We start from the raw sequence: 22,665 nt of genomic DNA on the forward strand, positions 1-22,665 counted from the left end.
CAGATTAACAATTGTTCTAGTTGGCATGTGTATTTAAGAGAGAAAAGACATGCCACACTTGCATGACCCCTGAGGGCATTTCTACATTACAGACTTAAACTGTAGTGTAGAACCCTTGAGAATTGCAGGAAAGGTATGGCTGGGGTCTCCAACTGACGATGCTCAGCATCTCACCAAAGTGACATGTTGAGGAACCTTTAGGGAAAGCCATGATAATTAGACTAGTATAAAACCTATCCTACATTTGTAGTACATTCTGACACTTTATCCAGATAGATAAGGACACAGGATGAAGCACAGAGCAGGTTCTCGTGTACATAAAAGTAATTTTCTGCTATCTGAGTAACTGTGCTGATATCATAAGCAGATGTGCTAGCACAAATATGTAGACTCAGGGTATTAGGATAACAAACTCGGAAAAGTGGCAATGGGAGTTTGAAGTGAATTTCATAACCCACCCAGTCTCACGCCACCACAAATGAAATCTTTTTTCCATCGCTGTTGAAACTGGAAATGGCATCCTGAAACAATGTAGCAAATGAGAATATCAGCTTATAGCCAAAAAACAAAACAAAACCCTCCTTTGCATGTTAACAATTTTAAAAGACAGCTTGAACAAGTGAAGTGATGGGTTCATGTGGGGCAGTGGCTATGGTTCCTTCTCATACCTCTGCAAGAGAGCAAGACTTGTGGGATCTTGCTGAAACTTGCAAAAGAAGGGAAGACTTCCACATGTCTTATCATTCTTGGAAAGCACGTACCGTATATACTCGAGTATAAGCCGATCCAAATATAAGCCGAGGTACCTAATTTTACCTAAGAAACCAAAAAACTGATTGACTCGAGTATAAGCCTAGGGTGGGAAATGCAGCAGCTACTGGTGAGTTTCAATAATCAAAATAAATGCCAATGAAATTACATTAATTGAGACATCAGTGGGGTATATTGTGACCAGTATGTACGGTACTTTATTACAGGGGGACATTTTAGCACGGGCAGATAGATGACTCGAGTATAAGCCGAGGCTGATTTTTTCAGCACATTTTGGGTGCTGAAAAATTTGGCTTATACTCGAGTATATACGGTGATAGGATGCTCACTTTGAAGTCAATGCAAATAACTTGCTAGGCTAAGCAATTTGTTATATGGTCCCAAGACTTAAGGCTAGTTTTACACAGATTTTACAGTTGCTGAATAAATTGATATGCACATAGAGCAGATGAATTTTTGAATCACGAATGCTTAAACAGCACTATAGTAAATATTTCTATTAAGTACTACTAATTAGTAATACCCGCCATGCGCGCCCCCCCCCCTTAATCTATCAACTACTCTAGAGAGGGGAAATCACAATATTTTTCTTTCTTTTCCATATACACTTCATCAGCACAAAAGCAGTCAATTAACAATGAGATACTAGTTGGGAAGAAAACAAAATGGAATAAAGAACTATTTATATTCAGTCAGTACCTAAGCAGAATGCTGCAAACACAATTAAAGTATGAAGGCAGTAGCTTAAAGTTTATGCTGCTTTAAATAGGTAAAATGATTAAATGTATGTTGCACAGATGTGCAGTAGCATTTAAAATCTATATAGGATTTGGGGTTGTCCTGCCTCCTGTAATTAAATTCTAAATCCAATGTAATCAACAAATAGGAACACTATAATACTTCAAAATCTTCTGCCATTGCTAGAAATTAATTTTCCATACCAAATACTCTTGTCTGGTCTGTGAACTGTTTCATGGAGCAGGAGTTTAAATGGCAGACAGCTGGGCTCATTCATTCTAGAACAGAACTTGTGTTGTTTCATAGCATTCATGTATTAGGCGTAGGCTTGGGAAGTTATTGTTTTTTCAATAAAATAAAGGTTTTCTTTTATCCTGGTTTTCCAGTACTGAGGAAATGTTCAAGGCAACTCGCATCAACAGTTAACAATAAAACAATCAGCCATAAAACCTTCAGAACAAAACAAAAAATGAAAGAGAAAGCATGAAAAAACAGAGCCAGTAAGTACATTTAAGCAGAACACAAATCCAAAGTATTACCATTATACAGTTGAGGCCTCCTTGCTGAAGCCTCAATGTAATCCTTCATCTAAGTTTTGCCACTTAGGTTTGACTCCAACCCTATATTAAGAAAGCTACTATAGGGAATGAAAACTCTATAGTAAGAAAAGTAGTTAAAACTGCTGTGTCTGCATTTGTTGGAATAACACTGCTTTCCCAAAAGTGTTCAGGCCTTAGGACAAAGATCATTTGGAACACCACAGTAGCTACATTAATGGCTTGGGCCAGTCATTTTATATATGATGAGGGCTCGAGACCTAAAGCACATTCTAAGTTGAAGATCTGATAGTGTAAAAATGTGTGTGCCTTAAATATTCTATTATTATTATAATCATTATTATTTTTACATTTATATCCTGCTCTTCCTCCAAGGAGCCCAGAGCTCCTTACTACATACTTAAGTTCCTCCTCACAACAACCCTGTGAAGTAGGTTAGGCTGAGAGAGAAATGACTGGCCCAGAGTCACCCAGCCAGTATCATGGCTGAATGGGGAGTTGAACTCGGGTCTCCCCGGTCCTAGTCCAGCACTCTAACCACTACACAACGCAGGCTCTTGTTCATTCTAGTGAATGAACCTTTCTGTTTAATTGTGCTTTCAGTTGCAATACTCATCTTTCTATTCTGGGTTGTAGCTAGGGATGTGCAAAATGGTCTGATGACTAAACATTTTGACTCAAAATAGGCTGTTTCAAGTGTCTTGAGCTCGGAACATAGGAAGCTACCTTATACCGAGTCAAACGATTGGTCCATCTAGCTCAGCATTGTCTGCAGACTGGCAGCAGCTTTTCCAAGGGTGCAGGCTGGAGTCTCTCCTGGCCCTATTTGGAGATGCCAGGTAGGGAACTCGGAACCTTTTGCATGTGTCTGACATCAGGTGCAGGCTGCCTGGCCATATGCGGAAATGGGGTCATGCGGCTCCGTTAGCAAGGTGCTTCAGCTAGCAGTGGGTTTCCAGAGACCCGTTCCCAGCTTGGATTAGGCTGCTGGTATTCAGCGCCACATTGTAGAAGGACAGAAATAGACTATTGGGACATGGCTAGCAAGTCAAAATCAGTCATAACTGGCCTTACTCCTTGTCCAGAATGAAGTAATTGCCTTAATGGATACATCTGTTTCTCACTTGAACACTTCCACCTTGCTGTTGGTCTTTATGCCAGAATGACCAGAAAACATGGGCATCGTATCAGAAGATCAACCATCAGTAGCATCAAGTGTCTTAATTGCTTTCTTAGCCAGCTGGACCCATAATGTAAAATGTTCAGTGAGTGGTGCGGAAGGTTATTTGCAGAACACGAGGGACTGAAAGATTAATAGATATCTGAGAGATCAAGTAATCCATTTCATGAAGAAAAATAGAACTGCTGGGAATATATAATAGAGTTTTTGTCTGTAGAATTCCCTTTATAATTTTGGTGTTTCCCTCTATATGTAGAGGTGTGCATTTGCTTCAGGGTGAATGGGTAAACATGCTGAACTGAGTTGTTTTGTTCAATTCAGCCTCCATACTGATCCCAACACAGTTGGCATGAGCAAATCCTGAGGGACAACAGTTAGATGGAATAGTTCCATTAGGTTTTTTATCTCTCATCCCTTCCTTTTGGTTTTGGTTTCCCAAGCCAGTGGTGGGGAGGCAGTGATAGGCATGGAAATTGATAATGTAAACTCTAAGGCAGGCCTGTTCAACTTTGGTCCCCCCCCAGCTGTTTTTGGACTACAGCTCCCATAATCGCCAGCCACAGTGGCCAATAGCCAGGGTTTATGGGAGTTGTAGGCCAACATCTGAGAGGAGGGCTGAAGTTGCTCTAAGGTCTTGAACTGGGGCACATTATACTAAAAATGGTAAGGGATCTAATAAGGCCTCTTGGCACAGAAGTTTCCAATCACAGAGTGGCAAGTGAACAGATATGTAGTAAATGATACACAGATACCGTAACATGTTGTGTTAATTCTGTCATTGTTTTTCTGTTAAGGAGAAGGAGATGAGTAATAGATTGGTGCCCTGCCCTGTGGGAAAGAAAAACACTAGCTGACATCCAGACTAGCAGTGTGCTGGTGCAACAGTGGCAGACATCTAGACTAGTGCTATACCATTGTGCGTGAGGGGAGGGCATTTTTTTCAGTCTCCCCACTCTGAATCCAACTGTACCACCTGAAAATATGTCCCCAAGGACTGAACAGTCCTCAGGGAGATATTTTTAGGAGGCTGAGTGTGGTTCAGCGGAAGGGGGCTATTGCAGATAATCACCACTTCCCCGCTCATGCAATGGCACAACATAGATTCCAGTCACTATTTTCAGTTACTTTAGGATTTTAATTCCAGTATTGTTTTATAAAAAATCCTTGAGAAATGTAAAAATGAAAACCATATTTCTTCCACATCCCTACTAGGTATATTCGTACTTTTGGTCTCTTTCACCTTCATATAACTTTCAAGTAACATGAAAACTACCATTGGTAGAGAATGTGACGGCCAGACTGGTCTCTGCAACAACCCAAAGGGACCATATAACACCGATTTTTAAAAAACCTCCACTGGCTGCCGATATGTTTCTGATCAAAATACAAAGTGCTGGTTATTACCTATAAAGCCCTCAATGGCTTTCGTACAGGGTACTTAAGAGAGTGCCTTCTCTGTCATGAACCCTGTCGCCTATTAAGATGATCTTGAGAGGTCTGGCTACAGTTGCCACCACCTTGTTTGGTGGTGACTTGGGATGGGTCTTCTCTGTGGCTGCCCCGGGGCTTTGGAATATGCTCCCTGTTGAAATAAGAGCATCTCCTTCTCTGTTTGCTTTTAGGAAGACCCTCAAGACACACCTGTTTTCTCAGGCTTATAAGTGAAATTAATTTTAAACTGTTTAATTGTTTTTATCCTATGAGATTGTTTTAACTTTTTATTTTGTGAAATTGTTTTTACTGTTTTTACTGATTTATATATTTTTTAAAATTGTGTACACTGCCTAGAGATGCAAATATCAGGAAGTATTAATAATAATAATAATAATAATAATAATAATAATTTATTAATGTATTAAATAAGTTTTTACATAGCCTTTGAGAAACGGAAGCAGGTAGAAAGGGAAAACATTCTCAAAGTGAAAACTCATTCAAGTGATGAATGAAGAATGTAGGGATGTGCGAACTGGTTCAGATCCAAACCGGTTCGGATCTGAACCGGTTCCGGTTCGGCGGTTCAGATCCGAACCGAACCACCCCAGTTCAGTTCGGATTCGAACTGAACCGGGGTGGTTCATTTTGAATTGGTTTGGACTGGTTTGGACCCCTGAAAATTGGTAGTATGGTAGCTGGCACGCAGGGGTACCTGTTACCCAAACCCCAAAGCAATCAGACACTTGTACGATTTTTTATGAATTTTTGAAAAATATTTTTATTTTTTTCTCATAGGATATAATGGGACTAGAACCAGACCATTATTCCTTATTGTGGAGCACCCATGGGTGCCAACAACCATGCAAACCCTGAAGCAATCAGACACCCCTATGATTTTTTATGAATATTTGAAATACTTTTAATTATTTTTCACATAGAGTATAATGGGACCCGAACCAGTCCATATCCCCTATTGTGGAGCACCTAGGGGCACAAAAGTGGGGTGGGCGGTAGACAGATAGGGGTGCCTACCACCCAAAAAATCCCAAGGCAATTGGACACTCCTCTGATTATTGGTGAATTGTTAAATTATTTTTGAATTCCTCATAGAGAATAATGAGGATTGCAGCAAATGTATAGCTTCATGTCGGGAGGAAAGGGGTGTCGTAGAGTGCAGTGTGGTGTCTGGTAGTTCCTAGGGTGGGCAAGGAAGCTACCTGAATTATTTGAAAGGAATTGGGCAAAGGGGTGATTTTTGGTTAATTGTTGAAGTTTACGTGTCTTTACGGTTTCCCCCCCTTAGATATAATGAAGGGTGTATCGCTTCACGTTGGGGGGGAAAGGGGTGGCCTAGAGCGGTGTGGGGTTGGTGGTAGTGCTGGTAGGGGGAAGGGAAGCTACCTGAATTTTTTCAAAGGATTTGGGCAGAGGGCTGATTTTTGGTTAATTGTTGAAGTTTAGGCGTCTTTAAGGTTTTTCCTCATAAGAAGTTATAATGGAGCTTTGAGCAGCCCCATAAGTGCACTTGGGGGGTGCTGGGGTGGCCCAGAGCGAGTGGAGGTGTAGTGCACGTAGGGTGCCAACCACCCCCATGGGTTTCTAACCCATGGGGTACAGGGTTCTGTTGTTTCTGAGGTATTGAGTGTGGATTCTATGATAGCAAATGAGATTTTCAATGAGACACCATGAATCCACTCTAATATGCTATCATGGAATCCACACTGTCCCCAAAGGGCTGTCCCCAAAGGGCTCACAATCTAAAAAAGAAATGTAAGACAGATACCAGCAACAGCCACTGGAGGGATGCTGTGCTAGGGATGGATAGGGCTAGTTACTCTCCCCCTGCTAAATAAAGAGATCACCACATTTAAATGGTGCCTCCTTGCTCAGTTAGCAGGGGAAAATGACCATAAAACAGTGGTGCATATGCTGGTAACCTTCAGGCTTGACTACTGTAATGCACTCTATATGGGGCTCAACAAAAAACAAACCGTATATGGATTCAAGAAAACATCAATTTGACTGAGAAAGAATCCGTGTGTGTGTGTGTATCCTTGAATAACAATAAAGATAAAATATAACCATCACCCAAGGGATACAGGCCAATTAGGGAGTTAAAAACTAATATTTAAAAATCACAATCTCTCTCTCTCTCTCTCTCTCTCTCTCTCTCTCTCTCTCTCTCTCTCTCTCTCTCTCTCACACACACACACACACACACACACACACACACACACACACTCAATGATACAAAGTCTCTGTAAAAATTGGAAGAAGTTGCATATGCTGAAGGTTTCTCAATGTAGATGAAAAAAAATCTAATCTAATCTTATTTTTCTTGAAGAGTAATATATCCAGAGTCAGTACTGCACTGTATCCTGTCATATTGTTAAAAACTGCCAAACATTTTTCAACCCAAGACAAAGGTCTTCTTCAGTGGCAAATGTTTCCACTATAAAAAAATATAAATATATAATATTTACAATGGAGACTAATACCATACATATATTATACTCCAAATCCCACCCAGAACCAACTTTTAAAATATGCCTTTGTACATAGTCTGGAAACTGCAATCTGTACTGAATGTGGCAGCCAGAGTGGTCTCTGGGACAACCCGAAGGGACCATAGAAGACCGATTTTAAAAGAATTGCACTGGCTGTTGATATGTTTCCTAATGAAATACAAGTGCTGGTTATTACCTATAACGCTCTTCATGGCTTCAGTCCAGGGCACTTAAGAGAGTGCCTTCTTTGCCATGAACCCTGTCAGCTATTAAGATCATCTGGAGAGGTCTGGTTATGGTTACCACTGGCTCGTTTGGTGGTGACCCACAACCAGGCCTTCCCAAGGTTTTGGAATATGCTCCTTGTTGAAACAAGAGCATCTCCGTCTCTGTTCCCTTTTAGAAAGGCCCTCAAAATGCACGTGTTTTCTCAGGCTTTTGCCTGTAATTAATTTTAAACTATTTAATGTGCTTTTATTGCATGAAATTTTTTATCTAGCTTGTGAAATGTTAACTGTTTTATTCTGTTTTAAATTTGTTTTAACTTTGTTCACCACCTAGAGACACATATATCTCAGAGTTACTTATTGTGCGGGGACAGAACTCCAGAAGCGATTTTGATCTGCTTGTTCTAGTTGGGGTCACACTTCCCCAAAAGGAACAAGTATGCAGTCTTTGAGTGCTTCTGGATCCACACCTCTCCCTGGTATCTCAAGTTGAGGCAATGGCCAGAGGTGTTTTCTATCAGCTTCTGTACCAGCTGAGCCCATTTCTTGAGATGAACGACCACAAAACAGTGGTACATAGGCTGGTAACCTCCAGACTTGACTTCTGCAATGTGCAATATGTGGGGCTGTCTTTGTACATAGTTCAGAAACTCCAGTTGGTACAGAATGCAGCAGCCAGGTTGGTCTCTGGGTCATCACAGAGAGACCACATCACTCCTTTGCTGCTAGAACTACACTGGCTGCCACTAGGTTTCTGGGCAAAATACAAAGTGCTGGTTATAACCTATAACACCCTAAATGGCTTAGGTCCTGGGTATTGAAGAGAACGTCTTCTTCATAATGAGCCCCACTGCTCATTGAGATTGTCTGGAGAGATCTGTCTTCAGTTGCCACCAGCTCGCCTGGTGGCCATATGGGGACGAGCCTTCTTGGTTGCTGCCCCAAGATTGTGGAATGTGATCCCTACTTAAATACGATCCTCCCCATCTCTGACAATTTTTAAAAAGCAGTTGAAAACCCATATCTTCACCCAAGCTTTCCCAGCTTTTAAATTTTTTTTAATCTGTTTTTTACTTTTAGATTGCCTAAATAGTTTTAAGATTTTTGTGTCTGTTTTAACTTGTTTTGTGTTAATATTAACAGCTCAGAGATGAAAGTTTGAGGTGGTGTAAAAATTTGATAGATTAAATAAATAAATAAATAAATAAATAAATCAAGCAATATAGAAATATGATAGATACTGTAGATGAATACAAATAAATAAATTGCAAAGAGCACAATCAAAAAATGGCTCGTGACCATGGCTCATAGAAAGCAATGGAATGCAGCAGAGTAATGCTTGACTTCAAAGTACCATTGGTTTAAAACGGATTTAATTTAACTAAATTTTGCTAAATTATACTCAAGTGATTGAATCTTTAGAACTTCTTCCAGTTATGGAAGAACTTCAATTTGTGCAAAGGGAGTAAAGGGCAGAATTCCTCCGGTTATTCCCTCCTTCTACAGCTCCCTATATCCCACCTCATTTGTCCTTTGTGGAGCGGGGAACCTCAAAACCAGATTTTTTTGGCATGTGCAGGGGGTTGCCAAGACAAGGAGGGGTCAGTGAAAATCCCTCCCTATGCCCATGCACAAATAAAACAGCTTCTGCAAATGGCTCTTAGGATAAAAGACCAAGAACTCCATATTGCTTATAAAGCTAATGCTTACAAGTGTATTTGCCCCCTTTCCCTCTCTCTCGTTAAAGAAAACACTGATTAATAGTTCATTTCTGGGTTTTCTCTTTTGCAGGCTTCACCTGCACTTGAGCAACTTGGCAAAGGGAGAGGGGCTGGCAGGGAGGGCTAACTGATGGCAGGAGCAAACTCCTTATGAGATGGACCTGCATGAAGGGGGACTTGGTTGCAACTCATAATGTGGTTTGGATGACTCAACTGTGAGGAGTTAGTATTTCAAACTCTCTGGTTAAAAAATTCAATACATCACTACTTGGTACATGCTCTACTAATGACAATATGGGCTGTGTTAGAAGTCCAGAACCTGGCTACAAAAGATCTGTCTTTAGAGCACTCAGCTGGATTAGGTGATTATATTTGGATCCTTCTCACTGCATTGGATCCTGAAAATGATAAAAATCCATATAGCTTGAAATGCAAGTTATATTTATAGCTTCTTGGTGCCTAGAAGAAGGCATTTTTAGCAGCATTTATGCTTTTGTTTTGTGCACCTGAGCTATCTTCCTGGTAGTTTTCATAAACACTTCAGCTGCTCTCCTGTTAATGGGTCTCCTACAGAGCTCTTTCATGTCCATTATGTACATTCAATGCATTATGATCAGTTGGTTGCTTGCCTTAATAGGTCTAACCAAATTATTTAACTTCATGTAGTCTGATTTATTTTAATCCTCTGCATATATCAATCTATTTCTAGAAATTTGGGCAAGTTTGTTTTACTTTGTTTTTAGTGGGGTTTTTATGTTTATTAATTTTAAATGACATGAACAAAGATCATGTCATTGAAAGAAATGTGTGTCAAATTAAAGAGTATTTTGCTTGGGTTTTTAAATGGTTTTTTATTTGGATATTTTATGTATTTGCCATGAGTAGTTTTGGCTTGTTGATTTGGCATCCAGTAGTGTGTTGATTAGGTTCTGGTCTTAAAGCAGGCACTGATCGAGAAACAGTAGGAGACCTATGCTCAGGAAGCTGATGTGACATTCGTTTTCCAGTTAGGTTCACATTTTATTTTACTTACTGGTGACCCACTTCCATTTAGTGATCACCACATTTAGGCTGCAGATTTAATGTAGCCTAATTGATGACTGTATGGAGGCAAGGTGTTTTAAATATATTAGGGACATTATGCAAAATCCTAAGAGAGTTTCCCTGTCGTTCCAACAACTTCTGAACAAAGAAGGAAAAATAAAGAAGCATTTCTTGCAAGAAACTAGGCATGATCTATCCAGGTCATGAATTTCAATGTGAGAATTAAAAACATGCTTATATTTCTCCTAGTGATGTAGTGATTCTTAAATGAGCTTAGTGTTAGCTAGATTTTGCCTTTACAACTAAATTATCTGTTATGAATTAAGGGCTGAGGATGTGTGTTCACCTTTTAGTTTTCAAGGGGAGGCAGGTTCTTCAGTTTTCTCTAGGTGCTGTTTATGCATGTATTTCCCTTCACTAATCAAAGGCCATGTTCAGATGTAGAATGGAACCAGGGGTTCAATAGACCTGCAGTTCCGCGTGCCCCTCTCGCTACTCTCTCATCCACATTCCTGTCCATGTTCTCTCCCACATTGGCGAGAGGTGCTTCTCTGCAGTCAGTGAGGAGCTGGCTGTGCAGACTTCCTTCTTGACAGAAGGAGAGCCTGCACAGTCAATTGGGTTGGAGTGAAGAAGGAGTTTCCTTCCTCAACTCTCGACCCATTCGGCCCAAACTGTGGCACCAGCATTCAAACATAGCACCAGCACCACTAAACCGGAGATAAGGATGGCGAAACTCCACTCTGACTGAAGGTACAGATTGGAGTTTGCTGAGGGAAACCTCAGGTCCATTTTCACCCTTAACTCTGGTTTGTCAAGTTTGGGTGTGCAGCTTCGTAAACTGGAGGTTCTGGTTTCCCAGTATGTCCAAACTTGGTCAACGTGACTTTGTGACTCTGGACACAACAGTAGCATCATTCAGTCTCACTGAAGTATGCCTAGGAAGTTTTAGCTTCCTGGTTATATTTTTCAGATGTGTCCTTCTGTGAACTATCAGGGTCACACCACAGGGGTGTTATCTCAGATGCTTTTTTTAGATTGTGAGCCTTTTGGGGACAGGGATCCATCTTTATTTTGCTTGTTTGTTTGTTTATTATGTCTCTATGTAAACCACTTTAGCAACTTTTGCTGAAAAACAGTATATAAATTAGTGTTGTTGTGTTTTTGTTTTCACATTTAGGAATAAACTTCTCCATCAATTGTGCATATGTCTGGTCTCCAGCATTTTCTTTCTAAATGTGAAAAGTTAAAAGTTTTTCATATTGCTTAAAACATCACAGAAATTACGGTGAACATCTTGGAGGCCTGTTTTAAAGGACTATGCTTCACCCTTGAGAAACAGTTTTGAGATATATTTCACATTCCAACACAACATTTTAGGGAACTGAATCAAGAGACAATGAAGCCCTAGGTCATGAACAAGAAACCTGTCCAGAAAGAAACCTATGACATTCTCTCCACATAAGTTATTCATCGAGGTTTGGGATTTCAAATTAGCTAGTCCTAATTTCAGAGTGGAATTTGGCTTAATACAGAAAGCAGACAGAGTGGAAATGTGTCAGTGAGAAAACCTATGCCAGAAGAACAGAATGGGGGAAATGCGCTTATCCTTAGCTAGGAAGCACAATTTCAGCACACACAGCCCAGTAGTCTATTGCTCAGGCCGAGTCCTCTGCTTACCTGAGGCCTAGTTGTCACTGAAGCAGTAACACTGAGATGGCAAAACTGTGTCTGGGCTGTACCAGCAGCAGTTCTCACTGTGGAGGTAAATTGGTGTCTGGGCTTTACTACTGGTTCTCACGAAGGTGGTGAAACTGTTTCTAGGCTGTACCACCTCAGTTTGCAGATGGTGACCAATATGATGGAATTCTGGTTCATACAAAAATGGAGACTGGATGCACATAAGAAAATACATGCTAGGGAGAAGAGTTCTAGCCTGCCCTAAGCTAGTTTTCTATGTGGGTGGACCATTTATTCATGCAGGAACATTGAGCCCCACCTGAAGTCGTATAGCCTAGATAGGCCATACCACTTTGCCAATTCAATGAGAACTAGACCTTATAAGCTTATATTTCCAGTATGGTTACCAATGATTAATTGAGAGGGTCCTGGGCACAGTTGAACAAGGCAACAGAAAACAAATTTTCTCCTGCTGGAGACATAAAAGTTGTTGAGAAAGTAGCTAGCTGAAATCCTACAGGGTTGGCACAGAAAAAGGAGTTCAGTATTTATACCACAATAATTCCAAGAAATTTTTCTTTCTTCTTGTCTGTATGGCATAGCTACAGAACAGCAGGGGTCATAATGGAACCTTAGGGAGTGTGATGCTCTGAGAAATGATGATCCAAACTACCTATTTATGCATCTCTCTTGTTTCACTTTAACACCTTTGATCGATTAACAGATTTATAATTTGCAACTAAATCCAAAATAGAAACATCCTCTTATAGTTGCTGAAAAACACACACAAAAGGAATTTTGCATCCAATAAAAATGCATTCCCAGATTTCAGTATATCATCCATTTCCAAATTGTTTAACGATGTTTTTTCTAAGCCCACAAACATATATAGAGAGAGAGACAAGAATCAGATGCTGATATGTGTGGATGGTTGGCATTCTCCTCACAATCCTCTCTAAGTGTCACCTTAGCTATAAAGGCAAGACAACGTTAACAGGTGCTTCCTGACATGTTTCTTCACTGTCAGATGTTATGGTTTGGTGGGTGTTAGTGACTGCCAAGGGGGTATTATTGATCTGTCGGGACATCTGTTCTGCTTACATTCATCTGATTATTCTTCCCTGATGGATGGGTTTCTTATCCCATAGCATAGCATTGCTAAGCAGGCCTCTGCAGATGGGAAATAAACGTTGTTAGAAAAAGCAAACCCAGAATTCATAGCTTTTGTTTACTCAAAAACAAACACCATTTGAACTAATGATGAAACCTTTGTGTAAAGGCTATGAGAAAAAAATACATTAAATCCATAAATCAATCTATTTTATTTATTAAAACCATATTATCTGCCTTTCTGTTGGGAAGATTCACAAGGCAGCTAGCAATAATGATAAAAACACTGTAAGATAACACAACACAAGAGCAAAGTTTTAAAACTCACAATACCATAAAACCACAGCACCCTCTCCTCTTCCAAACAGAAGAGACCGATAGCAGAACACAGCTTACGGGAGGAGAGCTGATATTGTGGTAGCAAGCATAAATTGTCCCTTTTTCTAGGCAGGATCTGCTCTGGTTTGCATTTGAATGGGAGACTACATGTGTGAGCACTTCAAAATCTTCCCCTTAGGGGATGGGGCTGCTCTGGGAAGAGCATCTGCATGCAGAAGATTCTGAGTTTAGTCCAGTTATTTTTGGCCATTTTTTGCCGGGGGGGGGGGGCGTGGATCCCAAAGTTTTGAAAATTGGAACAGATGTCAAGAATACTGATGTAAGTAACATACTAAAACTCCTAATATTTACAACTTTATCTCTAGCCTCCATCTTGGAAAAATGGCCACCCAAAATAATTGTTCACATATATCTCACAAACTGTTGCTTTGATTGGATAATGTTAAGTACAAAAATTGTAGAGCATCAAGTTCTCTATTAAAGTGTGGTGTTCAATATAGATTTCAACCAATGGTTTTACCGTAAAGTGAAGGTTTCCATGGAATGCTACTTCGCGGTTACTGCACCACCCCTGTTTTTTGTCTGTAGCTCATTGATATAAACTTGTCCTGCAAAACCAAACTTAAATATAATTAAAGAGCATGAAATTTACTCTCAGCCACAAGAAGGGGTTCCCCCCTTCTTTTTTGCTAAGTGATTCAAGGAACACATGAAGGACAGAGTGCATGCAATTCGTGAAACATGCCTCCTACACATACACTTCCACAGCACTCAAGAGGTAGAGTACTGGCACATTGTGTTAAAAATTGGTATCCCCATTAAGACCTAATCCACAAGCTGCAATTTATTTAAAAAATATTTTCTTCACACCTTGGTTTCTACAGGCAATATCCATTTCATTACTTTGCTCAGGGACATCACCTTCATCTAAAACAGAATGTTGAAATTCAATGGCAATAGTGGACTTCCCTTCTTTGTTTTCAGTTTCAAGTGACTGAAAATGTCTGGTCAATATCACCTTCATCTGCTTCAGATAAATTTGGTGGGTTTGCATTAAACCTAAGGCATGACTGTCCATGGCACTGACCACAAATTATGGAACATTTCAATTCAGTTTTTCTGAATTTGGCACTTTGGCCCAAATCCTTTCGAGCAATTACATGCAATAAATTACAGGAAAGTGTCCTGAGCATGTGGCTTTAGCATAGGAATGAGAGTAACACTCACGGCGACTAGGCTATGAATCACTGAAGTAAGTTTCTGAATGTCTGCATCATCTTTGGCTATGCACAATTTCCTCATTTCAACGTGCTGTTCTGTAGTACCGAAGTGTACACCATAGAGACCTTCTAAACTATCGCATACATTATGAGCAGCAGGCATTTGTTAAGAGGTCTGCATGGACACGTGTCAGCTAGCATAGTCTGTGGCTATGCTTTGCTCAAAGTGGGGGCAGTTAGCATCAAATGAGTACAGAGCAAGCAACAGCAAGAAAATACTTAATGTCCTGTGAGCTTGTGGATGCACTGGAAGGGATAAAAGAGGATGGAGACATGATCTTGAAAACTAGTTGTTTTAGTGAGGAATAATAGGGATACAGGAAATGAAAAAAATGGTGGGTTATTCTTGAAGCACGTTTACCAAGCTGCAGTAGTGGAAGGGGAAGAGGCTTGTGGGTGAAAGAAAAAGAAAGAGAAAAAATATTGGCCATAGCTACCTGAATCTAGTTGGGGGAATCCTTCTCTCTGGGGAGCTTAAGCATGAAGTGAGCTAATGAGGTGTACCCAGGCAGTGTGGCGTGCATGGTCTGATGGTGAGTGTGGCAAATGTGGTGGCACACAGCCAGGGCATGAGCATGCCAGATACCATAATTGAGGGGGCTTGAGGCATGACTGAGGGATCACAGATCCTTCTTGAGAAATTTCTGATGTTAGAAGACTTGGTCCAAATAAGGCACAAATATTGGTTATTGATCAGGTTGTGTGTCTGGGTGGCTCCCCTGTATGCTCCTATAGCAATAGCACTTACATTTATATACCGCTCTATAGCCGGAGCTCTCTAAGTGGTTTACAATGATTTAGCATATTGCCCCCAACATTCTGGGTACTCATGTTACCGACCTCGGAAGGATGGAAGGCTGAGTCAACCTTGAACCCCTGGTCAGGATCGAACTTGTAACCTTCTGGTTACAGGGCGGCAGTTTTACCACTGCGCCACCAGGGGCTCTACCACTGCGCCACCAGGGGCTTTTAGACAAATAAAGTTTCATGAAAGGTGATTGCCTTGGGCAATCACTTGAATAGATATGACATCTGCTCCCTCACTTCTGATAATGAAGGGGAGGTAATGAGGTGAGATTTGTTTAGCCTCAAAACTTCATGGGAGGAAGAAAGCTTGCATTCCTTTTCCTTTAATCTCAACATCAGTTAGGGTCTGCCCTGAATCTCCCTCTGCCTATGTTCAGATGCAATCAGAAAGTGGCATTTCCTTTGCCTGTTGGAGTCCTTTGCTAATGGACCTGAAATACACTTTTAGGGAAATGACTTGCCAAAATGACCTTTTGTCTAGAATGCAGCCAGCGTTTCTCTTCCAAGCAGGCTAAGGGCAAGTTACTAGCATTGCTAGTAACACATTCCCAGAATCCACCTATTCAACACACTTTCTGGCATTCCTCTTCCATGAGTAAGTCCTGAAGTTTTTGTAGAACCTATCCATGTTTGTTTGATGGCCATGTCAGACCAAATTCCTCCCCAAAACCTTTCTGTCATCCTGATAGTGAAATATCCATTGTTGACAAACTTCTTGTACTCCTCTTTGTCAGTTTTTGCTTCAAGGTTTAACATCTCTTACAAGTGCAGTTGGCATGCTTTTGCATATGGGAGGTGGTAATTGGCATGAACATATGGAAGCATGTCTTATTTTATTTTATTTTATTTTATTTTATTTTATTTATGTATTCGATTTCTATACCACCCTTCCCAAAATGGCTCAGGGTGGTCTACACACAGAAATAATAAATAAATAAGATGGTTCCCTGTCCCCAAATGGCTCACAATCTAAAAAGAAACACAAGATAGACCCCAGCAACAGTCACTGGAGGTACTGTGCTGGGGGTGGAGAGGGCCAGTTACTCTCCCCCTGCTAAATAAAAGAGAATCACCACATTAAAAGGTGCCTCTTTGCCAAGTTAGCACACAATGAATATGTAGGTTCTAATTGTAGGTTCTAATTGTGACTTGCACACAATGAATATGTAGGTTCTAATTGTCCATTCTTTTTGCTTGGATGTAGTGCTTCAAAATAGCAACCAAACAGAAGTATTGAATTGTTGGGGTATGTGATTATTTAGCCAAGCACCAAGGAAGCTGCTACTCCAGTTACAGAGTGCAGAGTTTAGTTGTTGCAGCTATTTAAGTAACACACATGGAGATCGCTGTAGGGTCTAAACTAAATTGATTTATTGGTGAAGTACATTTGAGATAGGAGAGACCTATCCTATCTATCAGCTACATAGTGATGAGGTAGGGAGAGAGGGAGATGTTTCTATCTTCTCTTTATGAGGAAAGGAAAAGGACTGACTCACTAAAGGAAGTACCTGAGGAGCAGCTGCAGAGCCAGCCGAATGGTGGCCTGGGTCCAGTCCCGCTCAGTGGCCCCCTCCAGATATACCTCTGTGTGTGCGTGCGATGTCACACACATGGAGGTGTGGCTCAGGCTCCAGAGGAACCCAGATCAAACTCCCCCCTCCCATGTTTGAGCTGCCGAGAGCCCGGGCAAGCTCTCTGTTATTTCAGGCAGCACTGGCTGCCTGATAGGACATGAAAAATGTCCTATCGGGCAGCTAGCGCTGCCTGAAATAACAAACAGATAGTTCGCCCAGGCTTTCGGCAGCCCAGGCATGGGAGGTGGGAGTTCACTATGGGCTCCTCCGGAGCCCAAGCCACAGGGCTTCAGTGTCCCTCTTTGTTGGCGGCCTGGATTCTTTGAACCCGTTCACACGTGGCTACACCCCTGCTGAGGAGTCAAAACAGGGGTCATAGAGCAGAGGAAAGCAGGGACAGGTCAGGACCAAGAGACCCTCACTAGCTACCACTGCTCCCAATGCCCCTAGTGGTCATTAGGATAGTTGGTGCAATAGGTCAATGGACTGGAACTCCATATCCAACAACAATCCAGTTTTTCAGTGGCGCTTACTTTTCCAGGTTTTGCAGTTGCTCTTGGAATGTTTCTGCAATCCTTCTCAGTGCAGGCTCATTATTTACTTATTCAAATGACTGGGGACTGCCACTGAAATCATGAAGAATTTACTTAATCATCTCACAATCTTCAGTGATTGGATGTTCATCTTTTAACATAATAATTGCAAATGCTGTGTGACCGAGTGACCTCTTATGTCCCCTCCCCACCAAAGCATAGCCTGTCAACATTTTCTCATTGCTCATGGGTGCATATATAGCGCTCAAAATCTCTTTCAGTCCACTTTCTCCCATGATAAAACCAATAGAGCCCATAAATGCTATCAGAAGATCAAAACTATCAAGTCTAGCCACAACTTTTGATAAGGATGAGTCTTCACTGCACATGGAAATATTGTCTTCAGCTTTCATATTCAAAGGTTGATCAGATGTCATGAAGCAGGTTTTCAGGTTCAACTCTTCATTTCTTTCAGCTGCTAAATGCAATGCTGTATACACAGCTTCGTAACTGCTTGTTGAAAAGTCAACAAATGGTAAGAAAAGTACACTAGCCATCTTCAGTCACTTGAAACTAACAGTGAAGAAGGAAGTCATACATCGTCATTGGCTTTCAACATTCTGATTCAGATGAAGGTGATGTCCCTGAGCAAAGTTATGAATTGGATATTCCCTGTACAAACCAGGCTGTGAAGAAAATAATATTTTTCTAAATTGCAGCTTGTGGATTAGGCCTTATCAGGATACCACATTTTTTTAAAAAATGTGTGGCAGCCCTGTGTGTGCCGACGCCACATGAAGGCTGCTGGGAGCAGTGCTACTGCTGCCTGTGGCCGTTTGGAAAGTGAGTGCCGCACCTGGAAAAGTGGTGGAGTGGCAGAGGAGCATGTAAAGACCTGCTTACCTGATTTTTAAAGGAACCGATCCCCATCCCGCTTGTGGCTGCCTCAGCTTCTGTATTTCCTGTACTTGTAGAAATTCACTGAATTTCTTAAAAAGAATATCTTAAAATGGAGAAAATACTTTTATATAGTATAGCAATTTCTCAGACAGCATGGAATCAGTGTCTTTTTTTAAAAGTAGAGTTAAATGATGGCAAATTTAAACTTTTTTCTGCCCAAGGTCTGCACACTGGCTTATAGTAACTGATTCCAATAGTGAAATTATTTTTTTTTAAAGTATTGGAAGCTGGAGCAGAAGTAGAGCCTAATGCAGGGAGCACACGTTCCTGGGGAACTGGCTGCTCACTCCAACCTCAGGTGCTGCTATATGTGTGAAAACCTGCTCTGGATGTCTGTATTTTAGCATATTTAGAGCCCATAAAATACCCATAATATATAATGATATATAATATATAATTGTATAATAATAATATAATATACTAGCTTAACCCACACAGAGCATCTGCATGCTAGTACTTGATTGCTCCCCTGCCACAGCCTCCCTCACCTCAGAGATCTCTCCACCCTCACCTGAGCTGCACTCCTCCTCCTCCACTTCCATTCCCCTCATCCCTCATGGTCACTCCTCCATCCCTTTACTCCTTCTCTCTCACTCCTCTTGGTCACAGCTGCAGCGTTGCTGGCACCAATAGGCCAAGCTGCAGCCCCCTATCCCCACAGATCTCCTCACCTGAGCCCCACTCCTGCTCCTCCTCCTCTTTCTTGCTGCCACCACTGCCATGGCCGCTACTTCCCCTCAGGCCACTGACAGGCCCGGTCCTGTCCCTCGCCCTACCTTCTTTCTCTTTTTCCTTCCCTCCTTTTTCTCTCTTCTCCTCAGTCTTTCTTCCCCTCCCTCCCTCCCTGAGTTAACAGATCTTGTTCACCTTGTTTTCTCATCTAATTCATACAACAGAGGTTCTTTCCTCCCTCATGAGCCCTCTCTTCACAGACCCCTGCCCACTATCCTTTTATAGAGAGAGCCTCCTCTCCTCTACAATCAAAAACATCTTCCAACCAGTAACAGTTACATTCCAACTGTCCTTAACCATCACAGGCTCCTCCTCCCTTTCTGCATATGGGATCCCTAATGCCCAATCAGCACGGTGCCACAGGCTCCTCCTCCCTATCTGCATATGGAATCCCCACTGCCCAATCACCATGGTGCTTCTGCTCTCACAGGCTCCATCTCCCTATCGGCATATGGAAACTCCACTGCCCAATATTGGTGCTTCTGCTTGCAAACTCTTGTGAGAGCTGCCACACAGGGAATACGCTTTATGGGAAAAGCCATGGGTACGCTTTAGAGAATTATATATATAGATTATTATCTATATATATAATTCTCCTGGGTGTGCCCAGGAGAAATGCGTCCCGGCAGCCCAGCTGATTGGCTGGGCTGCAGGGGGCGCCTGATTGGCTGGCAGCACACCCAGGAGAATTCGCTTGCTGGGCGGCTGCGGAGGCAAGGCGGCGGGCCCAGGGCCGCGGCGGCGGAGCCCAGCGAGGCGGTGGGCCCAGCAAGGTGGCGGCGGCCCCGGCCATGAGGCGGGGCGAGGCGGCGGGCCCAGCGCGATGGCGGCGGGCCAGGCTGTGGTGGCGGGGCCCAGCGAGCGGCGGGCCCAGCGAGGCGGGGCAAGGCGGCGGGCCTGATGGCGGCACTCTGGGGCCGGCCGCGGCATCAGCGGCGGCACTCTGGGGCCGGCCAGGCCCGCTGGCGGCGGCGGCCTCACTCTGCCCCGCCGGAGACGGGGGGCGGGAGGAGAGAGAGAGGTAGCCTGGCCTGGCCGGGCCCGGCCGCGGAAGCGAGGCGGTGGGACTGGCCGGGCCGCGGAGGCGAGGCAGCGGGACTGGCCGGGCCCGGCCGCGGAGGCGAGGCGGCGGCGGCTGCACTCGGCCCCCGCAGGGCAGCGGCGGCCGCATGGGTCAGCTAGTTAATAATATTATACCCATAATATTTTAGCATATTTACAGCCCAATCCCATGTTTACTGCAAAGAATTTCACTTTGTTCTTTGCCTACTCTTGGGTAAGTATGCATAGGATTTCTACCTAACAATTAAAACCTCTCTGATAAATTAAAAAGTAATTTTCAAATCCCTTATCAGCATATTTCCCACATAAATATGAACAGGTAACTGAGGGGAAATTATTAAGAGAAAATGTGGTTGGAAAAGGAAGGGAAATATGAAAAAAAAGTTGAATCATGCCATTCCTGTTGGATCTTACCAAGCTCCACTGAGTTCAGCAGTAGGGTGGTGCGTTTTGTGTTTTTTTCTGTTTTGTTTTTGCCCGAATCCGAAACACCCCCATTTTGTTCTTTGTTCGAAATCAGTCACTCCAAAACACCCCAATTTTGTTCTTTGTTCGAAATTGCAAAATCCGAATCTGAAATGTTTTGGATTTTAAAAAATGGCCCCAGGGAAAAACTAGTGGGTGGGGGTAGTAGTGCCCAATGGGTGGAAATTTCAGAGGAATTGGGCAAAGGGCTGATTTTTGGTGAATTTTTGAAGTATAGCATTTTTCCCATAAGGAAGAAAGGGGGTTTCAGCAAAAGTATAGCTTCATGTTGGGGGGAAAGGGGTGGCCCAGAGCAGAGTAGGGTGGATGGTAGTGCCCAGTGGGGGCAAGGAAGCTGCCAGAATTATTTCAAAGGAATTGGGCAGAGGGCTGATTTTTAGAGATGTAATGGAGTTTGCACGTCTGTAAAGTTCTTCCCCATAGGGAATGATGGACCTCCATAATTCCTGCCCCATAACTGCACTTGGGGGGCACCAGGGTGGCCCAGAGCGAGTGGTGGTGTAGAGCACATAGGGTGCCAACCACCCCCATGGGTTGCTAACCCATGGGGTACTGGGTTCTGTTGTTTCTGAGATGTTTTGAGTGTAGATTCAGATTCGCTGGTAGCATATGAGAGTGGATTCATGGTTTGTCATTGAAAATCTCATATGCTACCAGAGAATCTGCACTCAGAACACATCAGAAACAACAGAACCCAGCATCTCATGGGTTAGCAACCCATGGGGGTGGTTGGCACCCTGTGTTCACTATACCACCACTCGCTCCTGGCCACCCCAGTGCCCCACAGGTGAAGTTATGGGTCTGCTGAAACCTCCATTATTCCCAGCGGGGGGGGGGCTTTAAAGTAGCACTTAAAGTCAATTCCTAAGAAATCAATTCCTAAGAAATCAGCACTTTGCCCTATTCCTTTGGAATCTGGGTTGTGGCAGGCACCCCTTGGGGCACTGCTACCCAACCCACTGTTTTGCCCCTCAGGCCCCCTTTCTGCCCTGAATCTGCCCCCAAGACATGTCAACTTCAGAAATTCTTTAAAAATCAGCTGCTTACCCAATCTGGGTGGAATCTTTGGAATCTGGGTGGCAGCAGGCACCCATTGGGACATTACTACCTGAACCACTCTTCTGCCCCTAAAGCCCCCTTTCTGCCCCAAATCCACCCCAAATAACATCAACATCGCACATCAACAACGGCAGAGCTTTGGAAGAAAATCAGGCAGATTTCCAAAGGTCATGCACATCCACATCCCCCCCCCACCCGAAATGCAATTGATCTACACACAACAGTGTGAAACAATAACAATGAAATGCACACTGCCCCACTGGCCAATGAGGGTAAAATTTACCCTTAAATTTGCTTAAAAGGAATAAGGAGGCAATTGCCAGAAGATCAGCCCATGCTTTCCCTGGCCAATCTGAAGGCTGGAAGGGCTGGAAATTCAAACAGATGTCAAAACTCAAAATGGAGACTGAAGGAGAAAGACTTTTGCTATTGCAAAATGGAGTTCCAAAACAGCCAAAACAACAAAACATTTTGTTTCTGAAACAGGGACGTTTTGTTTTGGCTACAACATTTTCTGTTTTGAGCACTGGGTGTTTTATTTTGGCTACAAGATAGCCGAAATGGCCTGTTTTGTGCACAAAACATTTTGTATCCGAAACGAAACGCACATCCCTATTCAGCAGTCCTTTTCCAATATCAGCCAGTCAGATATTTCAGAAACTCAAAAGGTGGACATGACATTGATTATATTTTTATATTTTTTGTTTAGCCTCAGTATCTCATAGTCAGCAGTATATCATAGGTCTATTTAACTGTTATGAGTAATATCCAGTGATAGACAAATTCCTAAGGCGTATATCTAAGATTTCCCACATTAACAACTCAAGTCTACTAAAGCATACCACGTGTGCAGTGTGCGATATT

At 42.5% G+C, this 22,665-nt stretch overlaps 1 protein-coding gene and 1 long non-coding RNA gene across 13 annotated transcripts in view; one reads left to right on the forward strand and one right to left on the reverse strand.

Annotated features, from left to right (window-relative positions):
- The window catches only part of DLGAP2 (DLG associated protein 2), a 691,732-nt gene that overhangs the window by 376,718 nt on the left and 292,349 nt on the right, over positions 1 to 22,665 (forward strand). The gene's annotated exons all lie outside the window — the stretch shown is intronic.
- LOC128340692 (uncharacterized) lies at positions 1,904 to 19,429 on the reverse strand. Its single transcript, XR_008313892.1, has 5 exons — positions 19,330 to 19,429; positions 18,406 to 18,505; positions 13,829 to 13,916; positions 12,961 to 13,029; positions 1,904 to 1,959 (listed from the first exon to the last, which is right to left on the reverse strand). It is a non-coding gene; the product is annotated as an uncharacterized LOC128340692 (long non-coding RNA).

This window comes from Hemicordylus capensis, chromosome 1 (assembly GCF_027244095.1).
Source record: "Hemicordylus capensis ecotype Gifberg chromosome 1, rHemCap1.1.pri, whole genome shotgun sequence".
Lineage (NCBI taxonomy): Eukaryota > Metazoa > Chordata > Lepidosauria > Squamata > Cordylidae > Hemicordylus > Hemicordylus capensis.